Genomic DNA, 16,422 nt, shown 5'->3' with positions numbered 1-16,422 from the left:
AAGTGACTTCATTTTAGCTTGCCACTTGGCTTAACCACAATGCATACTACTCTCCTTTTAATATAATATAGATTTCTATATATTAGAAGAGCTGATTTTGGACATGGCTGCTTACCTGTCTTTTAATTTTTGTTTAAGGGCATTTTGGACCTTTAACAGAATCTAATAATCCGTGTCCTTTAAATCCAAAACTGAACGGCCACCGCATCAGTTCTTGCACTCAATCACTTTATAAGGAAACATGTGTTTGTGATTATCAGTTAAGATATGTCTTTTCTATTTTCTTTGGTTCCATCGCCTTTTCTCTCTCGCTTTGCTCCGGCTTAAACATTGCCGGTGAGTTCTAGCGATCGTATTGTTCCTTGCTACTTCCTCTCTATTCTTTCCATGGTCTTCGTTCTTCTTTGCGGGTTTTCCCTTTGAGTTTGCTTTGCACACATCTATCTTCATTTGTTTTTTTATTTCAGCAATCCAAATAATCAGGGACAACTTCAGTACTGAAGATCTCAACTAAGGTAAAATACTATTCTTAAGCCCTTGTACTTAGAGGATCATAAACCCTATCCAATAAACACTTCATCTGCCTACCTCTATGTTTTGTGGCAAAAAGTTTTGATTGGGGTGTTTTTGTTTCTTTCGTGTTTAGTAAATGGTTTTGAATTTATCATATTAATTAAGAATAATTGTTTAATGCTGAAGAAAGACCAGACCTTATAACCCTCTCAAAGTGAGCTTTCCAATCCGGCTATCTCAAAGTGAGATTTTCAATATATTATTAGAACTGGATATGGATTTGTAGTTAGCTTTTGTTGAGTAGACTTCGGGACTTCACTGAGAAGACTCAAACATGACAAAAATATTTATCACAGATTTTGAGGAGGTTTCAGCCTTTCAGGTAAGGTTTATCTCATATCTTAAAGGACCCAATTTGTTGCTTTTCTGTAAATAGAGACTTGGGTTGTTATATCCCATTCGTCGTCTTCTCTTAAGATTTAGAAAACATGAATGGTGTCTCTATTTCCAGAAGTTCAAAATAGATCACATCGCGGAAACTGCGTAAATATCTGGTATGATAGCCACCGCACCATCTTGCCTTTTTTTTTTTCCACCTTTCTGTAAAGTGTTCTACATTTCATCTTCTCGGATGATTGCAACGCCATTTATGCCTATTTTCTCTCTGCTATTTACTCTCTGTAACTTTTCTGTTGTTCAGTCCTTTGTTTTGTTTGTGAATGCTTACAGTTTCAACTTGCATATTGTATTAGAACTTCAAGATGGGAATCCATCACTGCTAGATCTGGGTTCAACCCTTTGTTCCGAGCATACTGTTTGTGAAATGAGAGGTATAATAAGTTATTAACACTGATTTACTTCTTTTTAAATTTAATGATGTACGATCATAGTCGCTATCCCTTTTAGTAAGAAATGGAATAAGAATCAAAGTAAAATTAGGACGGATTTCATATTACGCTTTTGCTTTTATAGGTTTTAATCTGTATCTTTTTTAAGAAATCGATTTATGTGCTTTCGTGTGTGTAATTTTATTGACTGACCTTGAAATTTCGATCTATTTTTTATTTATTTATAGGCATAGTTTTTGGGATAGCTAGATGGAGTAACGATTTATGGTAGCTCGAAGTATACACCACTCCGAGAATCTTAAAGGCATCAATTGTCTCGTAAGATTTTAAAAATCTTTAGTTGTGCTTCAGTAAAGTTGGATGCAAATAATCCAGAAAAGTAAATTTTGGTTATGGCAAGACAACATACTAGGAAGAAGGTTTTAAAAGCTAACTTTCTGTATTTTAGAGTTCTGAAGATTGATAAAGAGAAGTTTGGTTATTTGTGCATCAGTGTTATATGTGCGAATAATTGCATTCTTGCTAAGAATTATTCTGAGAAAAATATAATGCCTTCAAATGTGGAGATATAGTATAATTAAGTTTGTAGTTGCTCTTTTTTTCTTTTTGATAATGACTCTTCTAAAAGATATACATAGGTTTCTTCTTTGTCTTTTTTTAGTTTCTTCAGTTTCTACAGGTCGTCTCCAGTCTTTTGACTCTGTTCAAGCTACAGGTATGCACATATCTTCTTCTTTTTCTTGATTTATTTTTTTAGGTCAGCTTTTTTTGACTTCCCTCCATCCTTCTTAGTTTTGCTATTTAATGGATGTAGAAAACCTTCATAGCAATAAAAAATTCATTCTTGATTTCTCTTCTGTGAAGCCTAAATGCTTCTCGGTCTCGGCTTGATAATGATGAAACAGAAGAAGAAATTCGTTATCATCTCTTATTTCTGGTTTTTAGATTTTTCATACATTTTCTTCTATATTTATTTCTTTTATCTTATTTTTATGTCTTTCTTTTTCTTACAAAAAAATAATTTATTTCGCTATAAAAGGATGAGTTTAAATAGAAATGGTCTACATAAGAACTTTATTTATATTTTTAGTCATTAGTTGAAATTCTTCCATTTTTTGGCTTTATCTAATCAACCTAAATAAGTGCTCGCCTTACCACTTAAATTAAAAAATTGAACAATGTGTAATTTATGTATAATTCATATATAATATGTATAATCGTGTATTGCCAGTATATCATCTATGGGTATTAGCTAGAAAAAGTAAATAATAAATCTGGCCGGATATTTATGTAAATATTTCATAAGATTTCGGTTTTTTGATTTTATCCATGATATGACTTCTATTATAATAATTTAAAAACTCTACAAAATTCTAAAATATCTTATCTTTTTATTTTTAAAATTACATTATATTTTTAAAAATAATCCCATTTTGAAATAATTTGTTTACATTTTATGTCATACCAGTTTTTTTTTAAAATATACTTTTTGTTACACTTGAAAATTACTATAGAAACTATCAATTAGAAAGTAATGTCCTCTTGTTGAATTCGAAAAATAACTTTTCACATAATCTAGTGATTCAAACTGTTATTTTTCAACAAAAAATATTAAACCCTTGTAATGTTGGCTTAACTGCATCTAAATGAAGAGGTTTCAGCTTATACCCTTCAATTCCTAATAGGTGCTAAATTAAAATTAATGATAGCAATTGTATAGCCAAAGTTTTGTTATTTCTTTGATGTCCATTTATACAAGTTGACTCTTCAAACAAACATTCTTCAAAAAGGAAAAATAATAATCTTTTTGAATATTGACTGATTTTTGTGATGTTTCATTCTCCAGCATGCAAGTAAACTTTTATATATGTAAGTAAACTTTTATTTGATTTTTAAACTCTTTTTTATTATCTTAATAACTATAGACGTGTACCCTATATATTATATTTCTTTTAAAAGAAATTCGATTTATTCAAATATAGCTATATTATTTTAAGGAACTATAATTATAGGATTTTAAATGTGAAAGAGTTTTATAGTTATATGGAATAATTTTTTTTTTCTTTTTTTGCCATAGGCGCAGTAGTAGTTAAATAATCAGAAACGATAACAAAAGTTCCTAGCATGATTACATATGATCATTAACCAAATTAAGTATGATAACTTAACAAAAAAAGAAGAAGATAAATTTCTTTTTTAAAATTTTAATTCAAATTTAAAAACTTATAAGTATATGGTAACTTTATTCTATATTTGACTATGTTAGTCATATATATATATATATATATATATATATATATATATATATATGTGAGACTAACATAGTCAAATATAGAATAAAGTTACCATATACTATTTGCATTTATTAGCTTGTCACTTGGCTTAACCACAATACAATTATATATGGTAACTTTCTTGCTTTAATATATACTCCATATATATTTCCAAATAAAAAAAAGTTAGGGTTCTGCCGTTCAGTGCTGCCACCATCTGCCGAATGCCGTAAACTTTCCGGTGTGACTTAACCACAATGCAAATTATATATGGTAACTTTATATATATATATATATATTTGTGTAATAGATATGAAAGCTTTAGCATAGATATGAAGCTTTTGGAATGGATCTGGGAGAAACAAGTACTAAAAGTACTAGACTTGAAGAGGTAGATATACCTCAAAACCTTGATTTGTTAAATAAATGGACAATTCCTAAAGTTTCTATAAAAATACCTCGTTCCTTCTCTGCCGCATTATTAACATAAAAGGCAGAACATGACCAAGGAGATTTTGAGGGTTTTATTAAACCGGTTTCCTCGTATGGAAGAGTCACAATATGCCTTTTCCTGTTCCAAAAGGCACTAGGGTGATCGGCGCAAACATCAACGGCCATTTTTTCAGCAATTAATTTAATCTTCTGCTGAACTCTTGCAGATTGTATAGTATCAAATATATTCATACATGTATCAAATATATTCATACTAAGAATTTCTAATTGTAGTGAATCAACATGCCTTTGTTTCATATTAATCAAGGCATTAATATCTCTAGTTACGGGATCTGTAACAAAGGAATAGCTTATCTTTTTATCTTGATAAGTAGCAGAAAAACCATGTTTATCTATATTATTAAACGGATAAATAGCATTAATAAAAGGTGTTCCAAGTATGATTGGAGGGTATAACTGGTTTTTTACCAAAAAGAAGAAATGTGGAATACATACCGCCCGCCTACCTAGATCCTGGTGTAAAATGGTATCAGAGCCTAGGAATTTTCATGGTAATTGTGTAATAGATATGAAAGCTTTAGCATAGATATGAAGCTTTTGGAATGGATCTGGGAGAAACAAGTACTAAAAGTACTAGACTTGAAGAGGTAGATATACCTCAAAACCTTGATTTGTTAAATAAATGGACAATTCCTAAAGTTTCTATAAAAACCATTTATGATTATGGTTGGTTTGATAAACTTTCTTCTAAACAATTGATAAAAACGACTGAACAGTCTTTAGCATTAAATTCATCTGAACAGACTATTCGTTTGTTAAACAAGCATGATATAGATTTATATAAACATCATTACCATTATGTGCATATTGGTATGGTTCAAATTGCTTTTAAACCTTTAACCCTTAAAGGGTTACCAGAGACCTTCTTAGCAGCTCTTAGAGATGCTAGAAATCTGAATTTCAGACAGTCTCTAATGGGTTCGATAGAATCTACAGTGGCCTATGGTCCAGTATATTTTAATACTCAACCCAATTTGCAACTATCTCTTTCTGATGTTAATATTCTTGATGCTTTAACTTTAAATGTGAAAACGCATGGTTATAATTATGCGCCTGGTTCTGAACTTATATGTCTGTCCTATAGGATTTATTTCAAATTATTATCTACTTTAAATCCGAAATGTAAGTTATACGATACTTCGGATCAGACCATATTGGTAGAAACCAATTTTGCAAAGTCCAAGGTCACCACTAGGAGACCTATCAGATGGGAGGAAATTAATTTGGAGACCTATCAGATGGGAGGAAATTAATTTTCCGACTACATGGACTTTAAATTCTGTTATATCCCCAAGTCAGATTACTAACGACTTGTCAAATACTGAATTTTCGCATGTCACTCAAAATCCGGATGGTAGGATTTGTATTCAATTTGATGATAAGTCTACTATTTATAATAGACATTCTTTTTCTAATCACAGACTTCTACCTGCTATGCAACATATTTCCCCTATTGAACCAGTTTACGGTCCAGCTCGCAATCGTGCGGCTTCTTTACACACTATTGCTAGCGATAAGCCTGATTCCAAAGATAAGAGGGTTGAAAGGGTTAAGATTAACCCTCAAACAAATATTGTTCAAGATAATGACAATATTTCAGATAAGGATATTCCTTCTCTATCTGAGATGGATTTCGACCCCAATAATATTTAATGATTCCACACCAAATTGATTTTAGCCCAGGTTCTCGGGCCCGTATTTATATTCAAAAAGAATTTTTTAGTGAAAAATGGAACCGGTTTAAAACATGGTTTTTTGATACTTATAGTAAAGAGGATTTGAGTAATATATCTCAAGAATTTTATGAAACGTGTGCCTTACATAATCAAATTATGTATTTTGTTCCTTGGTTTATAACAACTTATTTACCTCTTTATATAAAGGTATTAGAAAGATCTTATAAAGACGGGAGTGGTAATATTACTAAAGCAATTTATCCGCCTCAGGCTCCCTTTATTCTTCCTAATAATACTGGTATTACTTTCACTGCCTTTCAAAAATTTATTGATGATAATGTGGCAGCTATTAGTATTGCAGAAATTAATAAATTGATTTCTCAAAACAATTATTTGGGTTTATATGTTAAAATTTTAGGAGAACATATTGGTTCTCTTGATAAAAAACTTGATGATTTGACTATTTTAATAAAAAAAATGGGTACTAAGAAAGGACCAACTGATATTGCCTCCACTTCAGGAAGTAAAACAGTTGATCAAAACATTCTTACCCATATTCAAAGACCTCCTGAGATTCAGGATTTTAAATTTAAATCGCTTGATGACTATAGGTGTTTGTACAGAAGAAGGTCTTAAATTATGTAATGAGCTAAGACTTTCTAGACAACTTAAGATAGATAAGCTTAAAGAAAGGTCCCAAGTAGGTGACTTTTGTACCCAGTTTGGTTTACCCGGAACTTCCACTCAAAATAGGAAGAAGAAAACCAAATATCATAGGTACCCTAACCCGGATAGCCCGTATAAGAAAAAGAGGTCTAGATATAGGCCTAAGGAAGAACGTGATACTAGAAAAGCGAACAGGAAATCTACTCGATTTGCGAAGAATAGATCCAAACGTGATCTCGCGGATATTAAGTGTTATAAGTGTGGAAAGTTTGGTCATATTTCTCCAAACTGCAAGCTTCAAAAGCTAAAAACCTTAGAACTCGATGATGAGTTACACGATAAGGTTTATGGCTTGTTATACACTTCGGGATCAGAATCTGACTATTACTCAGAGACTGAATCTGAAGCTGAAGTTGAGTTAATTGATTTTTCTGATATTAATAAAAATGTTGATACTGCTTGCACTGCTTGCAAAGGTGATATTTGTGCTTGTGATAGTGACGAATTTTATAAATTAAAATCACAATTTGATGATCTTAATATAAAAACTATTACATCTGACAATGTAATAGAACTTTTAAAAGAAGTTACTGATGAAAAACTTCGCGAAAAAATCATTACTTTAGCTGCAAGTTCAAGTTCTAGTAGTTCAAAAACTGTTGAAAAATACAAAAACGAATTTGAACACTTTGCACCATATTCTTTATCTGAAATAAATAGAAGACTTCAAAAGTCCAGTACTCCTAGTCGAGATACTTCTTTTGATGATTTAAAAGAAGAAATCGAAAATTTGAAAAGAGATATTAAGTCTCTTAAGCAAAATCAAATGATTTGCGATCACCGGATTACTCAAATTGAGAAAAATAATTCTCTACCAGGATCTTCGACTAAAGGATTTTCTGAATTTTCTAATGATAAAGAAAAAGAAAATTTTGATGAAAAATCTGATTTATTTTTAGGTATGATGCAAATTGTTACTGCACACAAATGGTATATTAAATGTACTATTTTAATTGATAATAATTTTTCTATAACTGATATAGCTATGATTGATAGTGGTGCAGATGTAAGCTGCATTCAGGAAGGATTGATTCCTACTAGATATTTTCAAAAAACTACTCATTTGGTGAAATCCGCTTCTGGTCATGCTTTAGATATAGAGTACAAATTGCCTAATACTCATATTTGCCAGAATAAAGTCTGTATTCCACATTTCTTCTTTTTGGTAAAAAACCAGTTATACCCTCCAATCATACTTGGAACACCTTTTATTAATGCTATTTATCCGTTTAATAATATAGATAAACATGGTTTTTCTGCTACTTATCAAGATAAAAAGATAAGCTATTCCTTTGTTACAGATCCCGTAACTAGAGATATTAATGCCTTGATTAATATGAAACAAAGGCATGTTGATTCACTACAATTAGAAATTCTTAGTATGAATATATTTGATACTATACAATCTGCAAGAGTTCAGCAGAAGATTAAATTAATTGCTGAAAAAATGGCCGTTGATGTTTGCGCCGATCACCCTAGTGCCTTTTGGAACAGGAAAAGGCATATTGTGACTCTTCCATACGAGGAAACCTTCTCTGAGGATGATATTCCTACTAAATCTCGACCTTGCCAGATGAATGCTGAGCTAGTTGAATTCTGCAAAAACGAGATTGATAGTTTGTTACAAAAGGGTTTAATAAAACCCTCAAAATCTCCTTGGTCATGTTCTGCCTTTTATGTTAATAATGCGGCAGAGAAGGAACGAGGTATTCCTCGCTTAGTCATAAATTATAAACCATTAAATAAACATCTGAAATGGATTAGGTACCCTATCCCTAACAAAAGGGACTTGCTATCCAGATTATATGACGCCAATATATTTTCAAAATTTGATTTAAAATCTGGTTATTGGCAAATTCAAATATTTAAAGAGCATACTTATAGGACTGCTTTTAATGTTCCATTTGGGCAATATGAATGGAATGTTATGCCATTTGGTTTGAAAAATGCCCCTTCTGAATTTCAAAAAATTATGAATGATATTTTTAACCCATATTTGGATTTTATCATCGTTTATATTGACGACATATTGGTATTTTCTAAAACTCTGGAGATGCATATTAAGCATCTTGATATTTTCAAGAAAATTGTTATACAAAACGGTTTAGTAATCTCTAAGCCCAAGATGAGTCTATTCCAAACAAGTGTTCGTTTTCTAGGTCATAATATTTGCCAGGGAAAAATTACCCCAATACAAAGATCTATTGATTTTGCCTCGAAATTTCCTGATGTTATCACTGACAGGACTCAATTACAAAGATTTTTAGGAAGCCTAAATTATATTTCCCCTTTTTATAAAAGTTTGTCACGAGATCTAGCCCCTCTATACGATCGGCTAAAGAAAGATCATAAACACCCTTGGACTAACCAACATACTGAGTTAGTCAAGAGTATTAAAGGGCGTGTTAAATCGTTACCATGTTTAACCCTTGCCAATCCTACTTGGCAAAAGATTATCGAGACAGATGCGTCTAATGTTGGTTATGGAGGGATTTTGAAACAAGTAAATCCCAATAATAAGAGTGAATACTTAATAAGATTTCACTCTGGTAAATGGACCGAAGCTCAAAAGAAATACGCTACTGTGGCGCATGAAATGTTAACTATTGTTAAGTGTGTATTAAAATTTCAAGACGACTTATACAACCAAAAGTTTTTGATAAAAACTGATGCTCAATCGGTTAAATACATGTTTGACAAAGATTTTAAGCACGATGCTTCAAAATTAATATTTGCTAGATGGCAGGCTCAGCTAGCACCTTTCGATTTTGAAATACAATACAAAAAAGGAATTGATAATTCCCTTCCGGATTTTCTATCCCGGGAATATTTAGAATAGATTATGAATTATTATACCATGTTTTTGGATGATAAGGTATTAATCACTATTCTTAAAGTGATTAAATTAAATAGAGACTTACAAGAAGTTATACTTGATATTATTATGGCTGACATTATTCAAACAAGGGAAGAAGAACACTCTAATTTTCAAGAAGTTATTGATATTCTTCAGTTAATTGAAAATGTGCGTCCCTTCGGTCAAGATGATATCAGCACTAGAATTATGTTATCCTTTTTAATTAATAATGATTTGCAATCACTTTTTAATTAATAATGATTTGCAATTTCCGCAGAATGGACCCTTCATGGGTCACCCGGGGCAGAGGTAGGGGAAGATCTTCCCCTAGTAGAACTTATTCTCAGGGATCGTCATACGGATCCTCATCAACCTCTCCAGTAATACAAAGAGGAAAAAAGAGTTTGATAAACTCAAAGGTGCCGCATACAGGAGAATCCTCAGGACATTCTATACATCTGGAAGATATTCCAGAAGACAGTCCGTTATACGGACATCTGCAGGCTTATTTAGCATCTAAAAAGCAAAGTGATACTTTTGCTTCAATTGCTAAAGAGGAAGACAATGATGATATCAAGTCATATGAAAAGTTACCAAAAAGAGAAATGATATTTCTCCTTGAAAACTCTGAGATTCAGAGAAAAGAAGAACCGTGGAAAATATTTCAGAGATATCTGATTAATGGATTATACTATCCGGGTGAATCATATAAAACCCGCACCTATTATGAAACTATCCTGATCAGTACAGGTAGTGCAGAATTCCAGCACTTTTCAGGTTATAACACAAATGAAAATGTTTATAACTTTTCAAAGGTCATTATCAAACAGATTATATCTGTTGAAGAATGGGGTGTTTCCACAATGAAAGAAAGGCAGATAAGCCTTAATAAATCACCAATGAATTTCACTTATTGGGATTATATTCAAGCATTTGATAGAGTGCTTTATTATAACAATGAAAGACATAAGCATACTTGGTTTATCAAGGTATGCGCCAAGGTATTTACAGGACCTATCCCTAACTGGTTTTTAAACTGGTGGTCATACCACGGTCCTACTACCAAAATTTTGCCTGAACCATTCCTGAAATTATACAAAGAATGGACAAAAGCCTCTCCATTCTTAACAGATTTATATCACGCAGATCATATCTGCTATTTAGAAAAAATTGATCAGATTTACTTCTTTATTGAATTTTCTATCCCCTGGATCCATAAATGGACCCCGGAAATGGGTTATACGGAAGAACAAATCCCTTGTTTATATAGGGTATTCTACAACAATTTTTGGGACAAATTGATGAAAACTGATCCCAAAACAAAGACGTTATACGGCCAAGAATTATTAGATTCTATAAAAACACAAATTCATTTATATGTGACAGCCCCTCAAAAAAGGATAGTAGAAGAAAGCACTGTTAAACATATTGCTCGGAGAATATCAATCCAAGATGGAGATAAATTGGATTTGATAAATCAATACTTAGAAGGGTTGAAAAGAAATCTGCTCCAATCACTGGATCAGTGTGAAAAATCAGACACTTCAATGAGAAGTGAGACGAGTGGTGATGACCTCGTAGAAGATACTCAACCTATACAGCCAGAAATGATATTATCTGACAGAGAAATTGACAAGGTGGAAGAATTCCTCCAACAGATGCAAAATATGGACAAAAAGAAGACTTGACAGCTTATCAGCCGCCAGGACCCACTTAAACAGTAGATACACTGTTCATCAACAGTAGAAACACTGTTTATCTACAGTAAAAACACTGTGTAGGGACCCAGATGTGGGACCCATTTTACTATTCAAGATTCTTTTTTTTGTTATTTAAGAATGCTTCTTCATTTGAAGAAGAGAAGGCCGGAACCCCCCCTCTCTCTCTACTTTCTCTCTCCTCTCTCTCTCTCTCAACCAACCCCCTTTGTAAACACTTAGTTCATAGCTTAGTTTGTAAATCGAGTTCAAGAATTAATAAAAGTTTTGAAGTTCTTCTTCAGGGCCTTGCTTCTCGGCCTACAAGGTACATATTTATTCTTCTTTTAGGTATTTTTAGTCTCTCTCCCTAAGCCGTGACTATGTCCGGCTAAACGGATTCATATCTATGTTGAAGCACTAATTTCTCTTGCATATTAACCATGAAGAATCCAGACTCTTTCAAAATATAAAGAAAATTTTAATATAGTTTCTTGATTTGGTTCCAAGATGGTGGTACAGTCGGTTCTGGTACTACTCTTATTGGCTTTGCCTTAGTGGCTACATCTAGCCAGCTGTGACATTAAAGCCCGCTGAAGTTGTCAAAAGGGCTATCTCTTTCACAGTTAGAACTGCTAGACACATGGGCTCAGTAAGAGTATGTATCGGGCCTAGACAGGCCCTTTGCTTGGGTAAAAGGATATAGATCCTTCCATACAGTCATTAAACTATAATAGAATTTCCGTATATTTCGAATCTTTATTGGTCGTGCGGACTACCGCCAACCTTTAAAAGTGTACTAAAGCATCTAGATCTGGATGGCCGGGCGGTGACTACCGCCCGCCTACCTAGATCCTGGTGTAAAATGGTCTTTAAATATTTGAATTTGCCAATAACCAGATTTTAAATCAAATTTTGAAAATATATTGGCGTCATATAATCTGGATAGCAAGTCCCTTTTGTTAGGGATAGGGTACCTAATCCATTTCAGATGTTTATTTAATGGTTTATAATTTATGACTAAGCGAGGAATACCTAAGACCTTCTTCTGTACAAACACCTATAAGCTTACCATAGGTATAATTATTATACAGAATCTCTCCGCAACTACCCTTTAACACATTCCTTACTCTTTCAGCAAATAAGGAAGGGAGGCCGTCTATAAACTTGGCTTTCCAGTGCTCATATCTATTCTCGGGTAGTTCCATAACTCTACTCATAAAAGTATCTTTATACCATCTAAACTCACTCAGGGTCTTACATCTAAGTCCATTAAGTAAAGTTCGGACGGTCTGATGGTTTGAGGTAAATCTACCGTTGAAATGCTCTAAAATTGTAAGGATAAGAGTATAAACTGCATCTTCTCTACCCACTACCAGAGCCATACCTATGTTATCAACACCTTCGTCGGTTGCCGTAGCATTTATAACGAACGCCTGTCACAATATGCCTTTTCCTGTTCCAAAAGGCACTAGGGTGATCGGCGCAAACATCAACGGCCATTTTTTCAGCAATTAATTTAATCTTCTGCTGAACTCTTGCAGATTGTATAGTATCAAATATATTCATACTAAGAATTTCTAATTGTAGTGAATCAACATGCCTTTGTTTCATATTAATCAAGGCATTAATATCTCTAGTTACGGGATCTGTAACAAAGGAATAGCTTATCTTTTTATCTTGATAAGTAGCAGAAAAACCATGTTTATCTATATTATTAAACGGATAAATAGCATTAATAAAAGGTGTTCCAAGTATGATTGGAGGGTATAACTGGTTTTTTACCAAAAAGAAGAAATGTGGAATACAGACTTTATTCTGGCAAATATGAGTATTAGGCAATTTGTACTCTATATCTAAAGCATGACCAGAAGCGGATTTCACCAAATGAGTAGTTTTTTGAAAATATCTAGTAGGAATCAATCCTTCCTGAATGCAGCTTACATCTGCACCACTATCAATCATAGCTATATCAGTTATAGAAAAATTATTATCAATTAAAATAGTACATTTAATATACCATTTGTGTGCAGTAACAATTTGCATCATACCTAAAAATAAATCAGATTTTTCATCAAAAATTTCTTTTTCTTTATCATTAGAAAATTCAGAAAATCCTTTAGTCGAAGATCCTGGTAGAGAATTATTTTTCTCAATTTGAGTAATCCGGTGATCGCAAATCATTTGATTTTGCTTAAGAGACTTAATATCTCTTTTCAAATTTTCGATTTCTTCTTTTAAATCATCAAAAGAAGTATCTCGACTAGGAGTACTGGACTTTTGAAGTCTTCTATTTATTTCAGATAAAGAATATGGTGCAAAGTGTTCAAATTCGTTTTTGTATTTTTCAACAGTTTTTGAACTACTAGAACTTGAACTTGCAGCTAAAGTAATGATTTTTTCGCGAAGTTTTTCATCAGTAACTTCTTTTAAAAGTTCTATTACATTGTCAGATGTAATAGTTTTTATATTAAGATCATCAAATTGTGATTTTAATTTATAAAATTCGTCACTATCACAAGCACAAATATCACCTTTGCAAGCAGTGCAAGCAGTATCAACATTTTTATTAATATCAGAAAAATCAATTAACTCAACTTCAGCTTCAGATTCAGTCTCTGAGTAATAGTCAGATTCTGATCCCGAAGTGTATAACAAGCCATAAACCTTATCGTGTAACTCATCATCGAGTTCTAAGGTTTTTAGCTTTTGAAGCTTGCAGTTTGGAGAAATATGACCAAACTCTCCACACTTATAACACTTAATATCCGCGAGATCACGTTTGGATCTATTCTTCGCAAATCGAGTAGATTTCCTGTTCGCTTTTCTAGTATCACGTTCTTCCTTAGGCCTATATCTAGACCTCTTTTTCTTATACGGGCTATCCGGGTTAGGGTACCTATGATATTTGGTTTTCTTCTTCCTATTTTGAGTGGAAGTTCCGGGTAAACCAAACTGGGTACAAAAGTCACCTACTTGGGACCTTTCTTTAAGCTTATCTATCTTAAGTTGTCTAGAAAGTCTTAGCTCATTACATAATTTAAGACCTTCTTCTGTACAAACACCTATAAGCTTACCATAGGTATAATTAGGTTTGAAAAATGCCCCTTCTGAATTTCAAAAAATTATGAATGATATTTTTAACCCATATTTGGATTTTATCATCGTTTATATTGACGACATATTGGTATTTTCTAAAACTCTGGAGATGCATATTAAGCATCTTGATATTTTCAAGAAAATTGTTATACAAAACGGTTTAGTAATCTCTAAGCCCAAGATGAGTCTATTCCAAACAAGTGTTCGTTTTCTAGGTCATAATATTTGCCAGGGAAAAATTACCCCAATACAAAGATCTATTGATTTTGCCTCGAAATTTCCTGATGTTATCACTGACATGACTCAATTACAAAGATTTTTAGGAAGCCAGGAGGAAATTAATTTTCCGACTACATGGACTTTAAATTCTGTTATATCCCCAAGTCAGATTACTAACGACTTGTCAAATACTGAATTTTCGCATGTCACTCAAAATCCGGATGGTAGGATTTGTATTCAATTTGATGATAAGTCTACTATTTATAATAGACATTCTTTTTCTAATCACAGACTTCTACCTGCTATGCAACATATTTCCCCTATTGAACCAGTTTACGGTCCAGCTCGCAATCGTGCGGCTTCTTTACACACTATTGCTAGCGATAAGCCTGATTCCAAAGATAAGAGGGTTGAAAGGGTTAAGATTAACCCTCAAACAAATATTGTTCAAGATAATGACAATATTTCAGATAAGGATATTCCTTCTCTATCTGAGATGGATTTCGACCCCAATAATATTTAATGATTCCACACCAAATTGATTTTAGCCCAGGTTCTCGGGCCCGTATTTATATTCAAAAAGAATTTTTTAGTGAAAAATGGAACCGGTTTAAAACATGGTTTTTTGATACTTATAGTAAAGAGGATTTGAGTAATATATCTCAAGAATTTTATGAAACGTGTGCCTTACATAATCAAATTATGTATTTTGTTCCTAGTTTACGGTCCAGCTCGCAATCGTGCGGCTTCTTTACACACTATTGCTAGCGATAAGCCTGATTCCAAAGATAAGAGGGTTGAAAGGGTTAAGATTAACCCTCAAACAAATATTGTTCAAGATAATGACAATATTTCAGATAAGGATATTCCTTCTCTATCTGAGATGGATTTCGACCCCAATAATATTTAATGATTCCACACCAAATTGATTTTAGCCCAGGTTCTCGGGCCCGTATTTATATTCAAAAAGAATTTTTTAGTGAAAAATGGAACCGGTTTAAAACATGGTTTTTTGATACTTATAGTAAAGAGGATTTGAGTAATATATCTCAAGAATTTTATGAAACGTGTGCCTTACATAATCAAATTATGTATTTTGTTCCTTGGTTTATAACAACTTATTTACCTCTTGCTATCCAGATTATATGACGCCAATATATTTTCAAAATTTGATTTAAAATCTGGTTATTGGCAAATTCAAATATTTAAAGAGCATACTTATAGGACTGCTTTTAATGTTCCATTTGGGCAATATGAATGGAATGTTATGCCATTTGGTTTGAAAAATGCCCCTTCTGAATTTCAAAAAATTATGAATGATATTTTTAACCCATATTTGGATTTTATCATCGTTTATATTGACGACATATTGGTATTTTCTAAAACTCTGGAGATGCATATTAAGCATCTTGATATTTTCAAGAAAATTGTTATACAAAACGGTTTAGTAATCTCTAAGCCCAAGATGAGTCTATTCCAAACAAGTGTTCGTTTTCTAGGTCATAATATTTGCCAGGGAAAAATTACCCCAATACAAAGATCTATTGATTTTGCCTCGAAATTTCCTGATGTTATCACTGACAGGACTCAATTACAAAGATTTTTAGGAAGCCTAAATTATATTTCCCCTTTTTATAAAAGTTTGTCACGAGATCTAGCCCCTCTATACGATCGGCTAAAGAAAGATCATAAACACCCTTGGACTAACCAACATACTGAGTTAGTCAAGAGTATTAAAGGGCGTGTTAAATCGTTACCATGTTTAACCCTTGCCAATCCTACTTGGCAAAAGATTATCGAGACAGATGCGTCTAATGTTGGTTATGGAGGGATTTTGAAACAAGTAAATCCCAATAATAAGAGTGAATACTTAATAAGATTTCACTCTGGTAAATGGACCGAAGCTCAAAAGAAATACGCTACTGTGGCGCATGAAATGTTAACTATTGTTAAGTGTGTATTAAAATTTCAAGACGACTTATACAACCAAAAGTTTTTGAT

The 16,422-nt window shown here is 32.6% G+C and overlaps 1 long non-coding RNA gene across 3 annotated transcripts; it reads left to right on the top strand.

The window, feature by feature from the left end:
* The first annotated feature begins 216 nt into the window (after positions 1 to 216).
* On the top strand, positions 217 to 2,285 carry LOC107774658 (uncharacterized). 3 transcript variants are annotated; one of them, XR_001645555.2, is made up of 3 exons: positions 219 to 336; positions 468 to 515; positions 870 to 2,285. It is a non-coding gene; the product is annotated as an uncharacterized LOC107774658 (long non-coding RNA). The 3 variants fall into 3 exon arrangements; XR_012707767.1 differs by having other exon boundaries at positions 468 to 1,343; positions 1,589 to 2,285; XR_012707766.1 differs by having other exon boundaries at positions 217 to 336; positions 468 to 2,285.
* Positions 2,286 to 16,422: the final 14,137 nt, after the last annotated feature.

Source organism: Nicotiana tabacum, chromosome 3 (genome assembly GCF_000715075.1).
Source record: "Nicotiana tabacum cultivar K326 chromosome 3, ASM71507v2, whole genome shotgun sequence".
NCBI lineage: Eukaryota > Viridiplantae > Streptophyta > Magnoliopsida > Solanales > Solanaceae > Nicotiana > Nicotiana tabacum.
Note: the sequence above shows the minus strand (reverse complement) of the source record. Positions and strands in the feature narration are given on the sequence as shown.